This window comes from Galendromus occidentalis, unplaced genomic scaffold, assembly GCF_000255335.2.
Source record: "Galendromus occidentalis unplaced genomic scaffold, Mocc_1.1 scf7180000077487, whole genome shotgun sequence".
In the NCBI taxonomy this organism is placed as follows: Eukaryota; Metazoa; Arthropoda; class Arachnida; order Mesostigmata; family Phytoseiidae; genus Galendromus; species Galendromus occidentalis.
The window spans coordinates 498,432-504,455 of NW_003805475.1; positions in this window are offsets into that span (position 1 = coordinate 498,432).

The following is a 6,024-nucleotide window of genomic DNA, read 5'->3' on the forward strand; positions in this document are numbered from 1 at the left end:
TGGTCACGGTGCTGCTGGGGGCGGCTCTTCTCCCGCCGAGCGCCTCCGCCCCAGACGACCGCCTGTAGAGAAAACAATTTATCCTTGTCCCCTCGTCTTTATTTTTTCTCCTCTTAGCCGACCCAGTCCCGGGGTCCCTTCCAATGCCGACGCTGTTTCTTGCTTGCTTGCTCCTGCACGGAACCAACAGAACACTCGGCCGGCCTCTGCAGGCCGACCAAGCGCTCAGCTGGTTTTTGAGCTGAAAACGAGCGCTCAGGATGAAGCCATGGCTGCCGATGATTCGCTATTTGGCGTTATTTTTCTCAAAAATTACTCTCTCCCTCTATACCTGGGGAATAATCTCTCTTACAGAGGGTCTCCGATCGGAATTCGTTGTGAGGAGAGATCATTCCGTCATCTGATTGCAGCCAGGACTCTGATACGTGCGTCCCCAACGCGAAGCGGTAAGCGCTTCAAACGGCAAGTTCGATTCCGTGCCCACCTGATCGGTCAACGGGTGAGGAATTCGGCAGAAGCGAGAATGCGAGAGAGAATTATTATAAACCTCAGCACCGGGAGCACTCGCTCTAACGGTCTGTCAAAGGTGTCGTTTGCGTTACCGGTGTGATGGAACGCCCAGTCAGACCTAATAAAAGTAATTCCCCATCGGCCGAGCGTACAACACAGCGCCCACAGCTTTGATACAAGACAACGCAGACGATTAGGCGGCATGAATAATGCACCAGTTAAAGGCCCCACATTCTTTATCTCAGATCACTTGATAATTACGTTCGCGCAATCTCGGTAGCTTCAATCATATCAAGTGAAGTCTCGATGACAGTGACCACTGACCTTTCCGCAGATTGGGAAAATCCATCGCTCCTGCACCAGCATCAATCGTGCGATGGGGAGGGAATCCGAAAACCTTGTCAGTCGGCTTCAGTCAGCCATGGATTCAGAGATTTCGGAGTTCTTCTGGGCCCCTAACGCCTCGAGCCGGAACGGACACCTTCGGAAATTCCCGAGATCCAGACTCGCGGATGCGTCAAAACTGATTCCGAGAGAGGAATCAAGGTCGTAGGAGTAGAGTCAGTGGCAAACTTACCCAGCAGGCTCAGTAGGCTATAGACTGGAGCGGCAGTTCTCGTGGGGCGGCGGAATCCTGGTGGGAGCTTCTGTGATCCTCTACAACTCACTCAGTGAAATCATTCGGGACCAAGACGAAGACGTCAACTCTGTCAATGAGCTTGAAGCTGCCAGATTAACGGCGGGGAGTCGTCTCAAAACGAACAGCGAGACATAATTCCTTGAATGATCCCTGAGATCATACCCGATCTATTATTTTGAAGAGGAACTCTTCTTTTTCCTCTTCTGGGATTGACTGAATAAGTGGAGAATAATAAAGACAATTCCAAGTCCACGGATCCTTGGGCTTCTTGTGGAATAGAAAAGAAATCTTGAAAACTTGGTGCAAGCGCCGGGAAGAATCGGGATACATTCCCAGATGAGTAGTATCAAGGTGGCGCTTCTGATTGAGCACGGGGACGGCAAATTCGTGAATCTGCCGCTGAGTAGAGTCGCTGGCGATTCTCCATTGCCTCTAGAAGCGAAAATCGCCCCCATAACCCGAATATTCGACCGGGCAGATCGAATTTTGGTGCTTCCCAGCTAGACTTCGGGAACGCTTACCGTATCGTTCTCATCTCATTCGAGGAGTCCTCTCCCTCAGCTTCCTCGATGTACTAGAATTATTCTCCTTCGGAACAACTACCACCGTGTACTTCAGCGGAATTTCGGCAGCGACCTTCCTTAGAACCAGATATGATCTAAAAGACGCAATTCCAAGACCAGCGAGCCTAGACGGGAAGAGTCCAGCGTTTTCCCTCTTCGAATCAGGGTTATCAGAGTTATCAGAGAGATTTCTTCCAGGCATACCATAACACCATAAGGGTCTGACATTGCCGTCAACCCACTGACTCATTATCGCGAGCTACATATCGAGAGAATTCTGGCAGAGTTTCACATACATGAATCGAGGTAAGAGTTTAGAAGTCCGGGAACTCGAACAGACGTGAGAGAGACTAAGTGAACTCGTAGATTTCCCCCTGGTCACAGCGAGGAGGAACCATATCCAAGACCTTTCGACCCACTGTCTGCTTCGTGGAGCGACGGAGACGCACGCGTGGTCGTTTCCTCCCAGAATTCATGGATCAGAATACTACATCTAGCATTCTTCCCAAACCTGGATGCGCGGCTTCGATTTCGGTCACCTCGATCAACTCATATTATTGTGGGAGAGTTCGAGTTTCTCGTTTGAAAAGCATTGAGGAGAAGCCGGGGCCCCCACTCTTGAAGCCCTTGAGCACGTCGCTCGCTCGAAAACACGTCTTCCTCTTGTTAGCAAGAGACACATTAGGGTTTGAAATTGTTGCTTTCCGAGAGACTCATCCTCGAGCATCGCGTCCTCCGAGCGGAGTTAATTTTTATTCTTATCTAATTTACGTAGCTGCCGCTGATGGAGCCTTTCGGTCGGCCCGATGCGAGACGGTAGTCGTGGCAACCGTGTAGCGGTACATTTTTGCACGGGAGTAAGTAATACAACGTTGGCCGACGAAAGGTTTGTTGGAGAAAGAAGCGGGACAGCGGGCGGAGAACGGGATAGTTGCATGTAAAGGGGTTGCAGCGGGTCGTGCAGAGCGGGTTTCACATTTGCAAGTCAGATCTCTGGCCAACGATGTTTGAGGCCCCGTCTCGTGCATGGATGCCGTTACGCCGCTTTCGGCGTAGCTCCCGCGGCGGCGACCGCCGCCGTAAACATCAACAACACAAAGATCTCTTAATAAATGTTCGGCCACTCGATGAACGCAACTCGATGGGTCATTATTCCGTCATTCTGGCTATTGGCGGGCTCTTGACTGATGGGGGGAGGGACTTCCCGCCACTCGTCCACCCCGAGCACTCAGCATCGACCGAATAGCGCCTTAACGGGAATTGAGATCAAGCGAGGAGAAGAGACCGCAGAATTCTCCCATGGTCCTCAGAGACTGAGATTTCCACGCATGTTGTCCCCAAGTATTTGTGGTATCGGATGACGAGACGCGGAAAAAATTTGATCGGTGGCAGACCTGTAGACAGACTTGAATCGAAGGAGTCTGGAGGCCGTGGAGTGAATGATTGAGTGATTTCCTCGTCGTCGTCCAGGGGTCGCCGAGAAATGGAAAAAAGCGGGACGAGAGGTCGGAGCACGAATGAGAAAGCATCCAGCGAGTCAGAAGACGACCCCGGTAAGTATGGGGAATACACTCTTGTTAAGCTAATTCGATTACTCCTATAATTTGTTTCCTGTCGCCGACAAATAACGCTCGGCTCGCTGGCTCAGTCAGTCCCTCGATTGCTGTCGGGTCACCGTCCGTAAGCTATTCAGTCCCGTCATTCTCGGCATGGGGTCCTCTTGATTGTTCCCTGTTGCGCTATCGACGCTGTCACCGGCAACTAGTGACAGAGCATCGATGCTTTGCTTCTGACCGCTAGGTACGCCCGAGAACGTATCGGATCAGATATGCGCCGTGATCGACCGATCCGATGTATGCACGGTAGCACTCGCCTGGGACGGCAGTCGGGATCTGATCAGGCAATCCAGACCCATCCCTCCCGTAAGAGCATCCAGGATCGAGTACGCATCCATTGCCGTTTCCAAAGCGAGGAAACCGACGGACATACTCACTCACAGTCGGATCGAGGGGACACGTGATCTCTCCCGCCTGGGAGCAAGTCGTCCTCCCGTGCGAAGCAAGGGGCCGAGCCCTCGCGTGGCAAGAGCCGCGCATTCGAACAGAAGAAGGCGTTGCAGTCCATCGTCACTTCGAATGAACAAGCTGTCGTTGAGGCATCGAGTGAGCTCTGCGAGCAAACCCTTGTAGAGCGTGGGGAGCCAGAGTTGCCTTAAACGGGACAAGCTGGAAGAGGAAGGGAGGAAGGAAGTGAGAAATGGGCCGTCAAGCTTGATGTCTGTCTAGCTCGATGGATGGTCGGTCGGTCGCTTGGTCGGCTGGTGAGTTTGCCGGTCCTTACGTCCCCCGACGTTCCCTCGCTCGGTTTGCCCCGTTGCTTGCTCGGTGTCTGTCTCTCTCTGCTTGCTGGCCGGCTCGCTTGCCTGCTTGCGCGACCGCCCGTCCGTCTGTTCCACGATGCTGACTGCTTTGATAACCGGCCGAATGACCCGCCGCCAGATGTCATCCCGCGTCGCGAAGAGACTCAATCTTCGATATTAAAGTGCATTCAAGATCCATCTCTCTTTGGAGGAACCGTCGTGGCACCTTTTGCCCCATGCACGACGCCGATGCAGGTGTGGGAGGACAAATGAAGGAACTCCGCGAACGACCCGATCGGATACCAGGACTCTCTTCGTGAATTTCGACCCAACGATGGATTGGAAAAACTTGACTCCGCCTCAGCTCCGGCGAGCGAGATCTAGCTCGGTGAACTAGGACAGAAGAGATTGAACAGCGGGACTTTCAAACGATTTCGGAGCAGAATATCAGAGCTTGAGTTCTGCGTAGTGTGTTGGGTCAACAACGACGGAATTAAGAGATCTGCCGGGCGGCAGCGGTCGCCGCTCATACCGCCGCTGGTGGCTCCGAGGTTGCGGCCTCTCCGTACTTTCCAAACACACATAGTCAGACCGAGAGTGGATTTAGCGGGAACTGCATTAAACGAATTTGCCAGGGAAGCGGCTTAGGCCTTCATCCTGCGCTGGGAGACAGTCGCCGGAGTTTTCCACATGAGGCAACAGCCACGCGGGCTTTCCGGGACGCGCTTACGGCGGGCGCCCCGAAATTACTATGCGGAGGAGTTGAAGGGGGAGAGAGAAAAGGAAAACGATTCAGACGTTCATTCCCGCTATTGTGCATGAGTTGGACTCGCTCGCTCGCATTCCGGGGCCGCGAGTAGCGAATTGAGTAATACATACTCATATCGTCGGGGGCAAGGCACGGAACTCCGCCGCGGTCTCTCGTGGAAGTCGGTCGGCCCAGCAGGTGAATAATTCTTGGCATTCCCCCGTCATACGTCGACCTCGACGAGTCGCATTCCTGAAGAGCAATGGGACTTTCCAAGGACAAATTGCTCTGTTGATTCCTGTGACCTCTCGGGGCTTCTCGAAGGAAACAAGTTCGAGGGGAAGGGAATCTCGAAGGATGACAGTTTTCGACAACGACGTAGGATCGGATCTGCCGGGCTCTGTCGACTCATAGCGAACAATCGCTTGATAGGATTGGGGGTTTGCGGAGAGAAAAAATGACTCAGCTCTGCCAACATGACGGAAGATGTGTCCTTTCGGAGCCGAGGAGGATGTCGGATCGAAGCCGCCGATATAATAGCGGGTGGGCAGTTGGATTTGTACGTGAAGAGACGCCGCTTCTCCGGTGAGGATTGTCGACCGGCTCAACGGGAAACGAATCGGCGGAAAAAATCGGAATTGCAATCTGTGCCGTGTCGCAGACATACAATCGAAGGCCTCCGAGAGCTCTAATGGAGACTCCCTTCACAGTACAAGGACACATCGATTGCCACCGTTGTTCCGGTTTTTCAACACATCGGAAACTCTTACGCCTCCGTGGCATGCCCCATCTCCAGAATTCTCCTCGAGCTGAGCAATCATTGCGGAGTGTTGCCGTGAATTCATCATTCAGGTTTGCGGTGGATGTGTTGTTGAGCCTATCGACTATCAATCATAACCAACCATTGCGGGAGAATTGTGAACTTCAGGGTCGATCCGTTCCGTCTGTAGTGGGAATGGGCCATTGTTTAGGATAGGGAGGCACCCTGCACGGCCCCCGGGAAGCCTTTGACAGGGATAGGTCTGGGCGCATTTTCGTCATCGACGTCGATTGCTCCGTGAATTGCGTGAGACGGCCATCGGAGATCCCCGAGTCATAAGGAGTTTTCTCGCACGTCCGGAGTGACGTCGCCAATACTCCCTGCGCTTTTCGGAATCTTGGATTGGGGTGCCCTCGGGATATTCGTGGAGAATGAGTCCGTTCC